Below are 21869 nucleotides of genomic sequence, written 5' to 3' on the forward strand. Positions count from 1 at the left end.
TTTATACAACTTATGCATGACTACTTACCTAAATTTATAACAACGCTCGTTGTAAAAAATAAAACTGTTGCTTTGCACGAGTAAATCCGCATAATATGATCCAATGTAAGGAATATCATTGTCAAGAACATTTAAATATGTATTTCTAATTTCATGTTAAATCACCTTTTATGTAAATTCCTTTTAAAGTATAAAACTAAAATTAACTACCGTATGTTTTGTTAAAGGCTTTGAACAATGTTATAATTCCTCCGTTTCACAATATTGATATCACCAAATAAGCAAATCTCCTTATTTCGTCCCTTCACTATGAATTTACACTACCATGCATGCTAAACTGTTGACTGATCTGATTTTTGACGACATTTGACAGAACAATTCAGAAGTATAGAAGTTCTAACGCATGGCCGCTTCATGTCGTATTTTGTTTTATTGGTATTTGAGCCGTGAGTGTAACTTTTCACTGCATGATTAATATGTTCAAACCTGCACAAAACGTATAAAATACAGAATACAGAAAGGGTTAATTACCCTGATTTCCCTCTATCTATGTTGGTTTTACAACAAGCTGTCACTTTCCAGTACATGATATTTGGTCGATAACACTGAGGTTTGATTATTATTCATCAGTGCGCACTTAACTGGTATATTGTTACATACAACCTAAAATAACCTTCATTTATATTAATCATGAAAAACATATGTAAGTATATGTCACAGTTCAATTCACTTCACACTTAATTCAAAATTTGGCATAGGCGTTTAACCATACCCTTTTATAAAATGGTCTCTGTATCATTCCTTTACACCATTACAAAGCTTTAAATAAACGTATTTTATATTCAACAACGTTTCAGTTACTCTTTTAACAGCATCCTTTGTTTTCACATTTAAATTCCAAAACAACACGATTCAGACGAGTTACTAAGCAATATCTCTCCAATATAACACTAATGAAGCTGTGCTTTTATTTTAAAACACTCATACTCCAGTAGATCCAGTAGATCCAAAGAGTGATATCCCCTCGTGAGGCGCTACAGATCTCAAATGTATAACAGATAATACAATAAATGATCAATTCACATTTCAATTCGGAAGCAGGAAAAGTCAGTGTAGAGAAGTTGTCCACTGAAAGAACAATTGCAATGCTTACTGGTTTTTATTCAGAACACTTCTTTTTCCGTCCGTAGAGATCAATTGCTGTAATATTGGCTTTACTTGATATTCCTAAAGGCCAAGTACCATGATTACGTTCCAAACATTATTAACAGTGTGAATATTTTTTTTTTTTTTTTCAAAATCAGCTTTGTTCTAAAACTGATAATAAAGATCTTTTCTTTGAAAGTGATTTTAAGGAAATATATGCAGTTCGTATAGATAACCTCGGTTTTAATTATTCCACTGACACTTTCGAGCGTATTAGGCAGACAATAATAATTATACTATGATACTATTGTCCAGTCGATTTTGTTCAGTATTAAATTCGGCGATGAACACTAGAAGCAACGTTCTGTGTCAGATGCATGCTCAACAATATTCATTGTTTTAGGATAAAAGTTCCCAAATTAGCGTCTTTTTCGATTATTGTCTGCCATTTACTAATTTCAGTAATGGTGGCATTGCATAAATATGCATAAGGCTAGGCATTAACGGCGAGTGACAAGACATGTTTACAGCCCCTCATTGTAATTCAATAAGTTTCGTATAGAACAATGCACGGACTTTATTATAATATACGTTTGCAGCATGTTTGCGCTTCCAAACTCACATAAATGCTATAGACATGCGTAATGGACTATTGCTGAATCCACACATTTTATGTGATCACTTGTATAATTTAATTCAATTCTATTTGATTTTTTCACAGCCCTAGTTTAAAAAAACGTAAATCAAAAAATCAAAATCAAAATTTCATAATTAATAATATTTTATCAACACAGGGATATTGAATGTTTTAAAGTGACAGTTTTCACTTAAGCCAATTTATTTGGCCAATCTTATTAAATCAGATTTAAACCGTGAATGTAGCGCATGTGCAGTGGACCTACGCCTTTGTTCAGTTTGTGACTTACAGTAAGTAATCATTTGTATGAGTTAAAAAAGTTTTTTTTATCTTAAAACATTTGAAATCAATCTCCTTATCTAGCATTTTGTGATGTGTTTGGGTTTAACTACCCCAGCATTAAAGTATTTATTAAACAAAATATTGAAGCTTATCAAAGATATGTTTTTTTCCACGAATTGGTCTTTACTAAAGCGGAGTTCGTCACTTCATATCTTCGTCTCATTTCGCCCTACCCTCCGGTCAGTGAATGTAGAAAATGTGATTCTGCATATTACGTCTCCAATATCGTCAGTTACTGATCACCGTATTTCTGCGAGTGTACAACTATTGATTTTCCGCGCTTTGTTTGTTGCCTTGAATTTATTGCTTTAAAATCTAGTAAATCAAAGCTTTAATCGACAAATTATTCGTAGATTAATGTGGAATAACTATTTTTCCAACTTTTCTGACAAACATCCTTAGTTCCATTTTACATATAAATAAACTGTTAAGGCAAGTCAAACGACAGATCAATTTAAATACAATATAAATGATGACAGAAACCCTGATATATCTCCGCCGCGAAATGTATGCCTTTAATGGAATTAAAAAAAAAAAACGTACACATAATCTTTCGCAAGATGGTACACAAGTTAAGGTAAATTGCAATATATCACGCATTGGAACATGTTTTAAGAAAGTAATTTCTTAAGCGAGTTTTGTTAAGCGTGTTAGAAGTACATATATCTTTCATTATTTCATCATTATTATTTTTGTGCTCGCCGCTTATTTGCAACATAGATGACTGATTCAGTTCCCTGGCATTTTGAATAGTTTATAGCTGAAACCTTTGCTTGCTGGCTGTCTGGCTAGTATGTTTGTTTGCCGTCCGGTTTGCTCTGCCAGTCAGGAAAACAAACGGCCGCTGACGCAAATTGAACAAGAACACATGTGGCTCCATAAAATATTGACACGATGATACAGATGAATCGGCAAAAATGTAAGTGTTTATTGCATTGATCATTAGCTTTGATTGATATGAATGGTTTGTTTAAACAGTATGCCAGCAGTAGGTTCTTTTATTGCTTATTATCTTATTTTATTCAAGAGTTTAATATAATCGGCTGTTTGAAAATGCCAGTATTAATTTAATGATTGAGTAAATGAGTCTGAAGGGAAGTCGTATTTCAACTAAAACTTACGATCTCAATATTGAAATATATCGTTGTTTTAACACGTTTTTAAATCAAGATCATAAGTTACTGAATGTCAGTTATTTTCTCTCAGACAACACCTCTATTTATCGATACACAAATAAAGAGCTTTTTCTGTGCTATTTGTCCGTCCTTTGGGCTAAAAATCAAATAAAATAATCTTTTATAGCTAAACTCTAAATATATTTGTACTTCGGAATGTCAGTCACGATCTCTAAAGCAAGAAACATACATTATACTGTTTGATCAACTGAGCTTATATATTACGTAGCATTTGTCTGAATGTCCGATCGATTGAATTATCAAAGAGCACCATAAGTGTATAAATTATCTCTTCACATGAGTTTTATTTATATGTTTTGATACATAAATCTGACAGATTTTTATTGACCAAACAATTTTTCTTAAAATAAAACTCCACTTTTAAAATTCTTATTTCGTTGACACCAGCTAAATAAAAAGTATTGGTTCAGTAGGTGCGTCATATGAATTATCACATTTAATACGATGTATGTAAAACTAAGTTAACAGTGCATTGGCAGTTATGTTTTGAAGACTATTTATATAAAATTATTATGTTTTTATACCATTTATACAAAGTTATTATGAAAACAATGTTTAACACAAACTCCGTTGGTATAGACCCGCCACTCAACCGAGTGTGTCTCTTCATAAGCGTTACTTTTGCTTCAACTTTGGCAATATGTGTTTGTCCAGCTACACGTTTTGCTGCATTCAATATTCAATTGTAAAATTTGTATTCAGTCGAGCAATTTATTTGTAACAGACACTGTTATTCAAAATCATTGCCATCACATGTATTACAAACATAACTTTTGAGTGATAAACCTTTAACTACTTACTAAATAAAGCATTTATGGAAAATATTAATTACTGATAAAAAGATTGTAACTGTGTATTTAATATCTGAATACGCAAACATATTAAATGATTGGTAAGTGATAAAAGATTTACTGTTATCTACTATCGTATCATAAGGTAGAGTTACAGTGTTTTCTTTCAAATTTAACTCGGTATCTTTCATAAATCCATTGTTTTTGACATTTATTCATCCTTTTAAGAATATAAAAACAATTGTTTTAATTGTGGTTAATCTTATTTGGGAGTAAGAGTGCATCTAAATTAAAATTATTTGTCAAAAAGGTCCGAAAAGCAATTTTTGTTTATGTGTTGTCTGTTTTTAAGAACAAATGTATATGATTAGGTCTGTGACATTAATGTGATGAAAAAACCTGAATGTCGCAACAATAGTTTAGGCATTTTTTGTTGTATACAGTTTCCCATTTGTATGGTGTATGGTCAGACTCATTAAAATATTTTGTCATTTGCTTCATATTCTTTTTGAACTATACATTGTATCATTTATGCTTATACTGTTATTCGAAATTTCATGAAATATTTAATTATTGTAAAATTTAATTTACTTTACTTTGCAAATTTAACGGATTTTCCTTCACCCTGAATAGAAAACTTTTCAATATTATTTCTAGCACACCGGATAGGCATTTCCGGTGAATTCAGCCGTGCTGGAAAACTCCATCTGGCATCCCCCCATGCCAGATGAGTCACGCGCTGTGACGTAATAATTTTAATTTCTTTTATAATACACGTTATGTTACCATAATTATGAAATTTAAATAGATGAGTTCCATAAACATTAACTTTACAAAAATAAACTTTAAAAAACAAAACAAAATAACCCTTAAAAGACGTAATGTCGAAGGAACTTATTGACGTATGCAGTGAATACAAATTACTGCGCGTCATGACGTCAGTAAACATCATCGCACGCGCTTTTTGGTGATATGTACAAAAATGCGCCTTTTTTATATATTTTCTTCACAAAATATGTTATTTATTGTATGCTAGAAAATATAGCTATCATGTGTTTCCGTTCCGGATAGAAAAATCCGACCCTCGGGCACGCTGCGTTGCCGGTTACTCGGCAAGCCTCGTTACCTGGCAACGCAGGTGCCCTCGGGTCGGATTTTTCTATCCGGAACGGAAACACATGACAGATATTGTTAATCATGTCGCTTATTTTTATATCTTAAACAGAACACCATAAAAACATGCATCCAAATATGTCAAGTGTTGTCATTCATTGCAGCCATAAAAGCGTTCGTGTTACTTAAAATATAGCGAAACCATATAATAATAGAAAGTCGAGTCTACTTCATATTTACGAATACGTCTGAGATAGGTTATGTAATATGTGAATGAATCCGAGTAAATACTACAGAAGGTTAGGCTGAAAGCTGAAGTTGCTTGAACTGCATGCATCAAGTACGGTTGGAAGTGTTTTACCTAATTATTTTTGAGTACACAATTTTTAAGAGTTTTGTTTAATATTCGTCAACAATCTTGTAGATTGAATAACGAACTGATTATGATCCCAAATGCGTGTGTACAGTATGAACATGTTTTGTGTTTTTTTTGTTTTATTTATTGCGTGATATTTTTAACAGGAATATTCATTGTCCATGTACTCAATGACATTAATAATATAATAACAGACTTTTCTCGATTCGGTAATACTTTATTCAAACTACTATATTAAAATAGGGTTATTTTTAAATTGAGTAAGCAACGAACACGACCACTAAGTTAAGCGAATTATGCAATGTTGCAGAATAACGGGGAACAGGAAACTACCATTTTAACAAAACATATTTAAAAAAATAAATAACTATAAATCTGTAGACAAATTCGTATAATAAGTATTACAAGCAATATAGAAAACTGAAAGCTTACTGTTCGTCATATCTATATATCAGTCTCGCCTTTATAGAGATGGTCGATCCGCTGCGTTGAGAAATAGCCATTATTTACATTATTCTACATAAAAGTTTGGACGGGCTTGGTCATATTTCTTGTTGTTAACAGTTGCCTGAGATGTCATCGTGATGCTTTTATCTCACAAAGTGGCGTGAGAAAATTGGTACACACACAAACAGAAAGTAGATATATTACCAGCCTTATCCTTTTGATAGAGTTATCGAAATCCTAATAGATGAGCTTCGTAATGCTCAAGTGTATTTTATTGTTTTTCTTTATAAATACGATAAATGAGCACTTAGAGTGAAACTAACGTTTTAATCAAAATGTAACCTGGATTTTATCATTAATAAATCTTCACTATGATGTGATGAGGTTCCTATACGTTTATATCCATTTAAAAAACGTATGAAAACAAGCTGTTCAGAAGCCTACATTAATCTAAATAATCTTGGGCAAACACTAATTTCAAAGTAGCATTATTTTGATAATTTTAAATGAGATTACAGTGATTTAAGAGAGTTCTCAATTTCCTTTGAAATGATTTGACGGCTCTTAAAGCAGGTAGTAGCTATATTGATTACATTAAACAAGATGCTAAGTCGACGGCTGGCATTTACACAGGGTAATTTAAACGATTTTAACTTTATGACACTCAACCAATTCGCATGGAAAATCTGAGAAGCACATCTTTGTCGTGACATTTCAGATCTGATTGTGTGATTGCATGTTTAAGTCATTATAGTTTAAATTCAATACAAAACCATCTTCAATATTTTCCATATGTATAAGACGATGGTATCCCCCCTTGGTGTCACACCGTTGAGGGGGGACACTTAACGTTCCTGAATCATGAACGTAGCGACCCTAAACTGAAGACAGAATTTACCGACATTTTACATATATTTGAACTGCATCTGCATGAACCCTTCATTATATGGTCTTTGTTCTTGGCATTTGAATCTAGGATTGATTAGATCTAACTTTCTCTATTATTGTCTAAAGACTACATAGGCAATTGATAACCCTGATTGTCATACAGATTCATTGTTATGGTAGCGTTCCAAAACAGATTGATGGAGATTTTCCTTAATCTATCCGTTTTTCTACAAGCTGTCACTTTGTCACTTTCCATTAATCAATTTTACTGGATTTTGATTGTGATACATACATGCATTTTACCTTAATATGGAGATACACCGTTTACAAAAGGACATTACAAATATCTGTTTGTTTATTTCCTTCTGTTGATATAAACCACATTATATTATGTTTTATTTTTAATTTTCATAATATTTTGAAATAACATGTGCAGGAGATTATTCAAGATATACAAAATGTTCTGAAATAAATCCGTCAAATTATTGAAGGACATTTGTTTCAAATTGAGCTGAAGTCCGTTATGCAATTACGGCGTAATGGAACACTAGATAAAGACATTGTACATTTCTCAGCATGTACGTTTTGACTAGTATGTTAAAATACTTAATTAAAACGATTCGCCGAAAAAAAAGTCAGTATTGCTCAAATAAAAGATTCGTGTTTCTTTTTAGGTTGTTTTTCAGATTTGTAAGGCGCTAGATAACTGAAGCATTATAGATTATACCATTAATTACCCATTGATTTTCCTATTTAGAAGCAAAAAGATGTGGTCGCTTTCATTTCCTAAATGCCCATTGTACTCTGCATTTGTGGATGGGAATGGGAATATGATCATTCTCGCCCAAATATGACATTTTGAGATATTGTAACCTTTGTGATGCCAAGTATTTCTAGAACAAAAATCCAAATTTCCAAGTCAAAATTCACAAAACCTAAAAATATAAAGTACTTTTCGTAACACAGGTGTAGAAATCAAAACGAACACTCGTGTTTGTTTTTGTTTTTTTTAACAATAGATCAGTGAGGCGCTAGATACCTAAAGTGTATTATAGATTATACCATTAATTACCCATTTATCTTCCCATTCAGAAGCAAAAAGATGCGGTCTTCTTTCATTCCTTTAATGTCCATTGTGCATTTGTTCTATTTCAGGGCACTTCTGTCGCTATACTTAGCTATCTAATTACTATGGTGATTGCTTTTTATGAACGCTATTAAATGCTGCTTCGAACACCACTTAATTTCTTAGCATTAAATTAAATAAACACGTAAATAGAGCGAATAAAACGTGTTATTTCTTTAACTCTGTCAATGACACTTTTAGATGAATCATGGATCTTTATACAATGCGAAAGAATATATAATTCAGACATTAAATCAAATGGAATGCAACCCAACCTAGTGCTAAGTTGTATTTTTTCTTTAATATCACACCTAAACATTTTAAGGTTCTTGTCTTACGTTAACCTTCCATTCATTTTTTTGCATTTGTGTTTACACAAAGTGCGTAATATCTAGGCGAAGACTCCAACTAATTACGGCTATTAGGTGATCTTAACATATACACTTGAAGAGATGTGTATGGCCGATGTATATTTATACGGTCAAAATTACCTTTTTAGTATATATTCATTAGAATGTATCTGTAATTAAGTAAAGAACATTCCTATAAGGTTAACAATTAGATTGTTGATTTCCAAGAGCTTATTCCAGTAATGGAGTCATTTGCATCAAATATGCATGAAGCGGCTAATTAACGACTTGAGGAAAAGTCATGTTTAGTCCACTTGATAATAATTGAATTGATTCTGAGCAAAAAAATGCAAGACAAAAGCAAAGAACATATTTTTAAGCCAAGTGATTTCAACTACCAAATACTGAGACTGTATGATGCACAAGAGCTCTAAACCGAATTATAGTGGCCTCAAAGATAAACACAATTTCTATAGTTGAAGCCATTCCTATTATATAATAATCAATAAATGAATCAAAATGAATATGAACTTCCACCGTCTGTTGCCAAATATATTGTAAATGGGATAAAGCCTTACTCGAACAGGTTATTTCCATAAAAGCGAGTTTGTTTCTTCGTTTAATAACGCTGTATACCCCGGATAGCTAATGGAGTAAACGTGAGTCTGTATATTACGCCCGAAATAGTATAACCGACCACCATATCTCTGTTAGTGTACACAATATGATTTTCCGCTATTTAATTATCAGCTCGTTCGTCGCTTTGAATGTATTGCTTTAATATTTGTAAATCTGAAGTAATACCGGGAATTTTGGCATAGACTTGCTTATTCCATTTTCTAGAACGTATAAACATTGCAATTTTCAAAACATCTATGCAATTTCATTGTACATAAAACAGTCAATAGTTTTGGCGACACGCATAGGAGTTCTACAAATCTACAAATGCTCTGTTCGAAACAAAAACGCAATGTTTTTTTTATATTGTTAGACTCCGCAAATTTATGTCGACAGTTATTTGAATGCTTAAATGATTTATGTCAGAGACAAGGAAAAATGATCACCAACCAGTTTTCGCAATATAGTATGCACTTCTATGAAGAGTTTCATATATTAGTAATGGGAACATGGTGTACGAAATGCAGTTGTTAATCAAGGTTTGTTTTACTCGTTAGGTGTATTTATACTTATTCGTACTGTGCAGCTTAACATGAAATACCTAGTCGTATGACACGATGAATAATGTATAGCCGATGCGTACCTATTTGTAAGCGGTATACCCTGCTCTTGCAAACGTTGCTGACGACCCGCATTGATACAATATGCATACGATATGTCTGCTGATTGAGTCAGCTCTCCTTTCCGTTTAAATATAAGTAGAATTTAGTGGTTGTCTGATTCAGGATTATTCTTATTTGTTACACCACATGCACATTATATGGGTCGGAAATCAGACATGCAGATGTTTACGACACGTACTTTAAATAATATTTACCTATCTTGTATAAATAGAGATGTGTGTTATAGCTTGATTTCTGGTTTGCATTATTAAACACTGGGCACCTGTGCTTTGAAAAACATTCAGCTTTCGATCAATTTCAAATAGTTTTGAGCTGCACACATTGCTCATCTACATCTTTCCTTCCCGAACACAAAAAGGGAAACAAATTGTTTGTCTTAACCATAACTATATAATGATTGTTTCGTCTTTTTTTTCATTTGTATTCAAGGACATTCCGTTCACCTAAAAACTATCTGCTATTATAACATCTGAAAGCATTCAGGTAGTTATAGGGTTCTTAAAAGGACGAGGAAAGCTGGCAAATTGACGATCCACAAAGAATTGTTCCATTCAAACAGCTCTCCTCGCTGTTAGACTGATAATTTGTTTGGAACAAGAAAATGGCTACAGTTATATAACAAAAATACAGGGTAATCCAGAAGAACTGGAAAAAAGGTTGTGAAATTGCGTAAATTTGTTTATTTTTTGTTTAGTGACACTGTTATTCAAAATCAATACATACACATATATAACAAACATCAATTGTGACTGATAAACCTTTAACTACATACTAAATAATGCATTTATTGAAAATATTTATTACTGATAACAAGATTGTAACCGTGTTTTTAATAGCAGAAAGCGCAAAAAATATTAAATGATTGGTAAATGCTAAAAGATTTATTGTGGTCTACTATAGTCTCATAAGGTAGAAATACCGTATGTAATGCTCATTTCTTTCAAATTTAACTCGATATCCTTCATAAGAACCATTGTTTTCGACATTTATTCATTCTTTTAGGAATATTGAAACAACATTATTAATTGTGGTAAACCTTATCTGGCAGTACTTAAGAGTGCATCTTTGACTTTATTACTCGAGTGAATGCACCTTCAAACCGGTTTAACACCAACATGTCACAGTAATCAATACCATCTGTGTTAAGATGTCGGGAATGTGTTAGACGAATGATTTTGTTTTATGGAGCTTTGAAGAGCGATGAATGGCACTAAAGTGGTGCCAAATGGATATCTCAAACACCCATTGGTAAGTCATTTATTTTTTTCCATTTAATTTTTTGTCTTGATTTTTGAATATATAAACAGTCAATAAGTAGGACATCTCGTAAAGAACGTTCACTTGAAACAGTCCTCTTCTTATCCACACTTCGACAGGGAGTGGGGCTACTCTGCCTAAATAGCCGTCAACGAGTATTTTAAGAAATATCAAAATAATAAAAAATGGTGTCCCAGTGGTTGCACCAGTCAATTGTAACCATGCCCCCCCCCCCACCATAGTCAACCTAAATGACCGTCAATGGGTCTTTTGACGATTTTAAGACTATGGCAGTTACAGGGATACACATGAAATGTCAAAATAATAAAAAAGTATCCCTAATCGCTTATTATTGTAGCTCCCCCCCCCGCCCACCAGTCTAAAATTATAGACGTGTAATACATTCTTCCAATCCTTACTGGTTGACGGTACATTTCCTAACAGGGCACAAATCCTGAACACGCGTTTGTTTACCGTGATCGATTATTCGATGATCTAGATCAATACAGAGGCTTGCCTTGGTCACACTTGCGAAGTTTCATCTTGTTTTGTTAAGCATTTTTCTAAAAAATGCCATTTATTTATTATAGCATACTTTTTAATTATAATTGTATGACCATGTATTTTCGCTTTTCAAGTGTTCAGTATTTGTGCCCTCCATAGCGTATTTTGAAGGGTGATTTACTATCCATAAAATTGAACGATTTTCGACATAATATTGTTGAGATCGTGAATCTGTACTTTGACAGCTGTTTTCACATGAACCAAAGATGTTTCATACGAAAGTTTAACTTACTACAACATAAACTCTCCAAGATAATTGTAAAAAACATCAGAAAGTGTTCGGATTTGTGACCTTAGCCAGTAACGTCTAAACGGGCTTGTGCAAAAACCGGGGGTGTTTTGAAAAATATTGAAATTGTATTAAGTGAAGTATTTTATGGTTTAAATTGATCATAAAGGTTTATATTCATACTTTACCATGTAAGTGAAAAGTTATTTTGCATTAAAACACATTATTTACCTTTCCAATAAAACAAAAGTTGACTGACACAGACAACAATTATGCCAAGCGGAACAACTCGACCCAATCGTAATAACTCGGCCACCACTGACAAGCTTCTAGATAGACCTCATAAATACAATCGTAACAACTCAGCCATGGCCGAAATGTTCCAATTGTTTAAAAATTGTGCCCTGAAGCCTTGCAGGTGCCCTTCATGTATATATCGCTATGTTTTGACAGCAAGAAATGAAAAATAAACGTCAAACTCATAATTATTCATAGGATATGACATTTTTATGTATGGAACTGATATAAAATTACATAATCTGGTAATATTTCTTGTTTTATGATATTTTTGAGATGTTAAATGCTTTAACCCAGAATCCCGATCGGAATAACTACCCACTTTTGATACTAAACAATTTGTATGTGAAGGATTTGCCATATCAAAAAAGATACAAAAATCCGTAAACGTACAATTCTTTGGTCTACTAAGATTTAGCTTGTGAATGTCATTTTACAGCGAAATCAACAAGTTAAAAAAATACTCATGACCTGTTCCTTATCAATATGAAATATCTTTAAACTTTTAGGAACATTATGCAAAAAAAAACAACAGTATGTTTTACCTTCGGTATAAGAAAATAACTATTTTCTAATAAAACTACTGTTGAAAAATGTAAGCTAATGAAATGGAAAATAAAAAGATGCTTCCAAACATGCCATATTTTCTTGAGACCATTCAGGGGGATTAATGTTCAAAAGTCTGAAAATTCAGGGGGATTTTGGTAGTATTCAGGTTTTTTTTTTAGCAGGTCTAATTTGACAAAATTTCAGAGTATTTTAAGACGCAAGTACAAAAAAACAAATTGCCATAATTTTGAAAGACTCCCGAGGGGATTATGTCCAGAATTTAAGGGGATTTGGGTCACATACCAGAGAATTTTCATCATCGCCATGTAGCATTACGGGCATGACACACGTGCCAATTTACCTTGTCTACCCCTTTTTCCAGCACTTCATCTATATTTTAATGAGACACAGCCATATTGCATAATAAAAGCACTCACTTGCAAAATAGAATACTCACAGAAAAATATGTTTCAGAGACAATTTAATGGGCTTACCTTCCTCTAAAATTGGATACAAAATCTGCTCATTATGATCATAAATGATGACTTTCAGACTAATAGAGAGAATGGAATGATTTATCAATATTTTTCATTTCAATTCCCAAATAGTCAGATTTGTTTGCTTCTGATAAAAAGCAAATGCATAATTTATTGTTTAAGTTCATAAACATATCATCTTTTGGCATTCATCAAAAAATAAAAAACATCACCACCATAATATTAAAATAAATAAAAGTCATTTCATCCGAATTGTCTACTTTCAGTTTCTCTTCTGGAAGTTCTGTTATTTTCCGATATTTGAGATGAAGGCCATGTCATGTATGTAAACATATTAGTGGGTCATAACAAAGAACAGCATTGTCTATTAGTTATTTTAATCCTTTTCTTTACCAAATAATGTACTGTCACCTTTAAATCATAAATCATTTTGATGACAATGACACATGTTTAAACACTTTATTTTGTTACATCCTCTCTGATTGGATAAAACCTATAGTTTTAACCAATGGAAATCGTCCTTTTATCTGACCAGTCTAATTGACATTTCTTATGCAAATTCTGACAGTTTCAATCAAAACAATGCATGAAATGTGCCCTGCTGACTTATTAAGTGTCACCCAATTGGTGTTGTTAAAACACACCATCAGTTGATAATCCAATTAAGACAAGAAGGGCATTATAACTGCAAACAGGCATATATAATTAAACCCTGTGACAATTTTGCGTAATTTTAAACACACTTTTTTTAATTTCGGGGGATTTTCATCCCCCTCCGGGAGACCGGGGGATGGGTCGAAATTCCGGGGGATTTTTCTCCCTTCGGGGGATATGGCATGTATGTCAGCTTCTGGGTTGCTTTGAAGTTGAACTGCTCACATGAACCCACAAAAGATGTGTAGGTATGTGCTTAACAATAAAGGATAAAACATTAAAATGAAGCATTTCAAGTGGAGGTTTTCTTTAGGGTAGTGCTACCTTAAACACACACTTTACAATTATTTTTTTCTCTTTTTTAATCTATTTTCTTTAACCAATGGACTATACAAACAGTAGGGTCAGTCCCAGTATACAGGACAATTATTCAATAAAATGTTTATCCTTTTGATATCATAATTGGTAAAAAAATATCAAAATGTAAAGAAAAAATAACAGAGACCGGGTTCAAACTGTGGTCGCCAAAATTGCAGTCCAGTGTTGTATCCACTGCTATGAAAGTTTACATTTGTTTATTTGATTTAATATATACCTAGCTTGGTAACATTAAGTGATATCATCGACTAGCCAATCACACATAAAAATTAATTATACTAGGTATACCCACCTAGTAATCTTTTTTAATGGAAAAAAAATGTGAAAAATCAATTAATTGTAAACTATGTGGTACTTCAGTTAGTTAGTTTCAATGCATTGTACACATTGATACCAAATTCATGTCAGTTTTCGACAATTTTCTCTTCTTTCGCTATTTCATCATACGGTGTATAGCCCCTGAATAAAGTTTCACTCTGTTTCATTGAGTATATTTCTTAAAAATCCTTTCTTTGTTCTAATCTGCTAAAAGGTCAAAAAGGTCACAGTCATGTGAGCATCTTTGAGGCCTCTCAGTTATTATAACCAATGCACCAGTCAATTGTAACGGTTACTAACCACGCACACCCCCCGGTCTGGGGGTATACTGGGAATAGTCGGGAAATGGGCCGTGTTTTTACTTTCTATGTGGCCACGCAGGGCCGGGTGACCGCAGTGGTTTTGTCTTTGAGCCAAATTTAGCTGAGATTGGGCCTTATATAGAGTCTCTGGTGTGCAGGGGCATTTGGCCGGGGTTTTACCATCAGTTCGTTCCCGCAGGGGAGGGGATTAGACCCAGGGTTGGCTGGACCGAAAGTCAAAGTCCCCGCTATTCCCTGGACCTGGGGGCGCCAGGGTTACAATTGACTGGTGCACAACATATAAGATATTTATAAAATAAATAAAAGTACAGTTAATCAATAAATTTTAATGTGGTAAATTAACAAAGAATTAGATAGATGCTTTATGCAAAATCTCACAAAGATGTAAAAAAATACAAAGGAGTTCAGGTTTGCTAGTTTGTAAAAATATTTCATGGAATCATGGTAAATTGTTATATTATATGTCCAATGACAGCCCATATATTTTCTAACTACTTGAACCTTTCTTGTTATAATTCTTATTATTTTTTGTTTTAGTTGAAGTGTGATGCTGATAATACAGAGACAGCTAGAGTGACAGAGTTTGATGAATAAACTTAAATTAAAAAACAGTGAGTACAATAATCTATTTTAACATGTCTTGTGTGTAAAGTGTGATTCCGAAGCAGTAAATATATATATATATGTATCTTTAAGTTTTGAATCACAAATTTAGATCAAAGATCTATTATCACACAAAACTTAAAGGATATATATGAAAAGTCATGTGAATTGTGCAAGTCATATAATATAAAATTTATATTGATCAAGTCAAGCATGCCATGTAAAAAAACTGACATCATATCAAAGATTGTATGAATCATTCTCAGAGCTATTGAAAATATTAAATTGGTTGTAAGCGGACCATGCACGGTAATTTTGAGTAACCCCACCAGCCAATACAATATGGCTAAAAAGGCTTTGATAATATTTTTTATCTAATGTTTATCTTTCCTAAAATATTTATATTTATAAATCTATTTACCAGTATAAATCTGTATTTATTTATTTATTAATGCATTTATTTGCTCACTAATATATACAATACACTTATCGTTGTATATTGTCTAGCTAATACATGTATACAAATATGCATAATATGCATAATTATGGGGGGGGGGGGGTCATAATTACCTATGGTGTACTGTCTTGTTCTTACGAAGATATGATTTTGACTAAAATCCTTACTGAAAAGGCAGTGCAGACTGGCCTGTTTAAATAATTAATTAAATCTTAATGGGTTTAAATGTATTTTATTTTATTTTTAAAGATATTTTAGAGTTTAAAAGGAAGAGAGTCTGTTTTAAAGACTAAATAATTATATAGTCAGGATAAAAGATAATTATTTTTCAAAATCAAGTTCAAATAATTTTCCATTATTTGGCAAATGGAAAAAAGCTAAATATATATTAAGAATGTTTTACTTGATAGAAAGTAGGCCCAGTATCTTTTGCATTGCAACACTAAGAAAGTAAATATTTATTTTTTGTCTTTTACCAATTCCATCAAAGTCTGTGAGTGGCTCATGATGCTTAGGCCTGCCAATTTAATGGTTTTCGAAATCATAAATTGAGACAACTTATAACTTTTGTATAAAATCTTCAAAGCTTTCAATAACTTAACATGTCATCCACCTTATTGTCTCAATTTAAAAATAGTTTTCACTCAACAACTTACTTATTAATCAGGATAATAATTTGATAATGACTATCACTATCATTCTGTAAGATAATGTACTGGTACATAAATTTAATCCCCAATATATCAGATGAGTGTGATAGTATATGCTCTTAATAGTTGTAGCCCGGAATTATACGTAGGAAACAATAGAGTCATTGGACTGTTACACGAATTTCAATAGCTCGAAATTCGCCTTTTATTTGTACCAGCATGGGAAAACCCTGTTATGTTAATACATATAGCCCGGAAGTAACAAATAAAAGGTGAATTTCGAGCTATTGAAATTTATGTAACAGTCCAATGACTCTATTGTTTCCGAAGTAATGTGTGTATATTACAACGGTTTAATTTTGTTTGTACCGGAGGATTAGGTCGGAAAACTAGAATAGCTATAATTCCGGGCTACAACTATTCCGGGCTATATATATATATATATATATATATATATATATATATATATATATATAAATGCACGAAATCAATGTGGGATTTTCATTAAAGTTTGGTTTAACCATCTTTGTAACAAATTACAGTTACTTCCCAATTACATCTTATTCTACATAATACAAACTGGAGGACAGTTCTTTTTATTTGGTAATGTTAAGAGACTTGAAGACAAAAAAAATGTTTAAATTCAGAAAACCTTACACAAAGTAGAAACCTTCTATTAATATCATTATCTTGAAAAAATGAACATGCCTTTTAGCAATTGTATCAATCTGTGAAAATCTACATTTTGCCTTCGACATGTTATACAATTTAAGGATATTTACATGGAAATTAAGTTCAATTCTAAATTGACAGTCATGTATTTCTTCCAAAATTTTCATAGTATAAGGAACATGAATTTTTTATGAATTTAAGTGCATAACTGCAGATAATGATCATTATCTTAAATCAATTACAAGCCAATTCATAGTCATGCATATAGCCGCCTTTTCAAAATATGATAGTGATTGTCTCAAATGACCAGTCTTTCTCTGTGGGGGGTGGGGTGCCCCTAGTGTGACTGAAACATATTTGTGAGGCCAAAGGGGGATCTATCTTCATTGAATGTCAGTATTTATTTTAGCTCCACCCCTTTTACTTGACCTGGCATCGCCCCTTTCACTGAACCTGACATCTGATTGGCTGAATGAATATGCCTTTTAAAGGTTTCCTTATGACTGACAGCCCCCACCCCCCACAGAGAAAGACTGGTCATTTGAGACAATCACTATCATATTTTGAAAAGGCGGCTATATGCATGACTATGAATTGGCTTGTAATTGATTTAAGATAATGACCCTGTCACACCGACAGGGTCAAGCCATAATGGAGCCATAGGCAAGCAGACTTTTATTAACCCAACAACAACAACAGGTGTAATTCTTACCAACTGAGGAAAAAACTTTAGAGGTTTTATTATTGCTCATTTTTTTATACAAATTAAATATCTAACAATGACAAATATAAAATATGATCATTCAAGCATAATATTGACACCAAACATGACACATCTTGCAAATGGTCTTGAATAAAATTCCTACACTTTTTATAATGATAATACATGGGACCAATATCAAAACCATTATCCTGTTAAATAGGACAATGGATTTGATATTGGTAATTCGCAGACAATACAATGTAATTAAGTAAAAAAATACACAGTATGCACATGCACACTGGCTTCAAACAAAAATTGTTGCTTAGGCCAAAAAAAAGTATTCATAGTTTCCAGTTAAATATCAAAAAAGGTAGGCATACGGTAACTGTTGTTTTTTTTAGGACCATGTTTCTTTGGCAAACTGACCTATATCAGGGAATTATTAAGGTCTTTACTAAAAAAGCACATATTGATCAAAACACCAAAAACAAAAAAGGATCAGAAGGATAAAAATAGGGTCAGTTGGGCGGAAACAAAGATTTTTGAATCCTTATTTTGTCAATGATGTCATGTCAGTGATCAAAATGATAACACAATTTAAGCCCTGCATTCTGGAATGTGGGGCTAAATTCTTGATTGTGTTATAGTAGGGCCAAAAATAAAATGATTTGGTTAGGGTTACATCCTTTTTAAAAACAGAAAGAGTAAAAACTATAAAGGATTACATTTTTAAAATGCATAATATATATGCGTTTTCACTTTAAAATACATGCATTGTTACAGTCTTGTTTTCAGTAAGTAACTTTTCCTTAAATGCATTCTTTGGAAAGTAATTTAAGGTTTATTATTCAAAATATATGTTAGTCAACTTGTGTATACATGTATTGATTTCCAACTTTTTTATTTTTTGTTTAAACTTTATGTATTAGAATTTCTTTGTGTAAATACCTGCTTATGTGATAAAAGACTGCTGACTAAAGATTAGATTTCAGATTTTGATATTTCCATTCCAAATTTAATGTTTTACAGCTTAAACTGCTACTAACAGTTTAAGAAAAATGCATAAAACATTAATTTTGGATGGAAGTATGAAAAGCTGCAATCTGATATTTTGTCAGCAGTCTTTTATCGCTGGTTTGCAGATATTTACGCAAAAATTCGCTTGTTCGAAGACAAAAAATTTAAAAAAAGTTGTCAAAACGTTCAATCTGTGAGGTTGCAGCTTTAATATAAGACTAACGTAAATATTAAAAACAAATGAGGCCCCTTTAATATTAACATGTCAATATCAAAAAGAAGATGAAAACTATGAGAAAGTGTTTTTATAATTAAAAATAAATTGCTTAAAGCAAATATCTGAAATTAATAATTGTCATGCAAAGCAGCCTGTAATGAATATGAATATTAGATTTTGGCCTTGAACACCTTTTTAAGAAGAGTGTTTTGAAGTAAGGATTATCATAATGCTGAACTTAATATTGTACTGTAGCTTTGTAGCAAATCCTTATGATTAAAGTAACTGTGTCTTCCTTATGCTGTGATAAAGATCTCCATAGTAACATTTCTAAACCTAATAAATTAAGTGAAAAAGGGTGTTTATTGGGGGTAATAAAACACATCTTGATAATGGCCAATTAGCTTTAATCTTTCAAGTGTTGATAGGATGGGAGGGGGGTCTTAACTTTTTGAACTGCCAATATTTTCCTGGTTATTTTGTCCACCATGTCAAAATGATCTGGGTTGTTTTGTCAACCCTGTCTAAATGGGTTGGACGTGTTTTGTCCCCTTAGTCAAAAATGACATGGGATGTTTTGTCCTACATTTTTATAAAGGAGTTCAGAATAAATAACACATTAGTTTTCGTGCTTATGTAAAATAAATGCAAATGACTTTCATTATAAGTTTAAAAAATACTCTTAACGCTGCATTCTCACAGATTTACCATTTTTACAACTTTTTTATTTTTGTCTTGGAAAGAGCAAATTTTTGCGTAAATATCTGCAACCCATTGATGTAAGATTGTTGATAAAAAAACAGATCTTAGATTTTCATATTTTCGAAAATGTTAGAGCTTAAAACCTTACTAACGGTTTAAGAAAAATGCATAAAACATCAATTTATGAACTTAAATATAAAAATCCGCGATTTAATTTTTTGTCAGCAGTCTTATTAACTGGTTTCCATGGATTGTAGCAAAAATTGGCTTGTTCCAAGACAAAAATTAAAAAGTTGTCGAAATGTTTAATCTGTGATAGTGCAGCTTTAATTATGGTAGCTTTTCAGTCATTTGCCTACATTGGGTTCTATTTTTAGCACATAACAGCTTCATTACAAGAATATATTAATTATTATTAAAGCTGCATGCACTCTCACAAATTTACCGTTTTTACAACTTTTTTATTTTTTTTGTCTTGGAAAGAGCAAATTTTTGGGTTTAATAGTATCTGCAAACCAATGATAAAAGACTGCTGACATAGATCATATCGCAGATTTGCATATTTTCGTTTGAAAGCCAATGTTTTGTGGGTTAAACTATTACTAACAGTTAAAGAAAAATGCATGATCTAATTTTTTGTCAGCAGTTTTATATCACTGGTTTTCATGGATTCTTGAAAAAAAAAATACTTCCCTGTTGGCCAATTGAGAACAAAATCAAGAGGTTTTGGGTTTTGCTGTTTATATGTTCTGGAATTTTTCAAAAGCATTTATTTATAGGACTTATGAATTTTATGTACAGCATTCTGTATATTGTCAAGTGTCCTTTTTTTTAAATTATATACAACATGTATAAATTTAATGTTTCAGGAAATAACCACCATCTCTCTCAGAGGTCATCTTTCTCATTATTGTGGGGAAACCTCAAAGGGCATCAGGAAAACCTTCATCAACCTCTTTGTGCCCAGTGGCTTGTGCAACAGTGTTTCAGAAGTATAAATACCTTTTTAATTTGTGTATATCATTTGTATAATGACTTGTTTTTATATATTAAATATATATATATGATTTATTATATATATATAGATGGTTAATCTTATGACTTCCTGATAGTATTTAAGTTGTGAAATATTAAATAATCTAATCATAAAAAATGCTTGGAAATGACAATAAAAAAAAGATATTTGTCGAATAGGAAGTTTCACCTGTCCTGTTTATATTACAAATCATTTTAAATCAGACAGAAAATTCAATATACTTGTTGTATCTCACTGTTTATTTGTCTTCACATTTTGTATTGTCACATCAAGCCTGTTTGAACATCCTAGAGAAGATAAGTGTATAGAAGTGGATATGATATAATAAATATGCATATAAATGTGCTTGGGATTATTTTCAGATTATCATTAAAATGGGGATAATGGATGACTGGCCACACATATGGGGCTATGGACAAGCTTCAGAGCAGGCTGCCAGGTGGTGGTGTTAGTAGTTTATACTCTGGGTCCCGGCGTGAGCACATTGAAGGGTCCCAGAGTGACAGTTCAACCACCGCACACCTATCCTGGGCAGAACCAGTACTAGGTGCCTTCACCTCTGCAAGGAACTGACAGCTTCTGTACATGCCAGGTGCAGTGGTACAGTGCGAATGGTCGTAGAAAGGATTTCATAACCAATCACAACAGAGGTGACCTGGTCCGCCCGGGAATCGAACCCGGGATGTCCAATTCAGAGTCCAACGCTCTACCGATTGAGCTGACCGGGCGGACATATTAGCTACATTATATGACAAGCCATCTATGCTGGACATTCTTCACAATAAAATGTGATGTCACAGGAGCTGTCTATCTCAACAGCTCACACTGTCCGTATTTGACTAAAGGAATGAATGAAGTCACTGCAGAAGTTAGATTGAGGAATGTCCATGTCACTACCCATCATTTGGAAGGAGTTGGATAAAAAAAGTGTGGCCTATGTATTGAAACAGGTCCAATTTCCAGTTACGAACAGTCTTGATTTGTCTGATTACATTTTTGACCAACATGATGGTCTAAAAGAACACTTACTGGT

At 32.4% G+C, this 21869-nt stretch overlaps 1 protein-coding gene and 1 long non-coding RNA gene across 3 annotated transcripts in view; one reads left to right on the top strand and one right to left on the bottom strand.

Annotated features, from left to right (window-relative positions):
• Positions 1-21869, bottom strand: part of LOC128229208 (zwei Ig domain protein zig-8-like) — a 177156-nt gene that overhangs the window by 86317 nt on the left and 68970 nt on the right. The gene's annotated exons all lie outside the window — the stretch shown is intronic.
• LOC128229210 (uncharacterized) lies at positions 15331-21577 on the top strand. The gene is made up of 3 exons (XR_008260054.1): positions 15331-15390; positions 20670-20792; positions 21199-21577. It is a non-coding gene; the product is annotated as an uncharacterized LOC128229210 (long non-coding RNA).

Source organism: Mya arenaria, chromosome 3 (genome assembly GCF_026914265.1).
Source record: "Mya arenaria isolate MELC-2E11 chromosome 3, ASM2691426v1".
NCBI lineage: Eukaryota > Metazoa > Mollusca > Bivalvia > Myida > Myidae > Mya > Mya arenaria.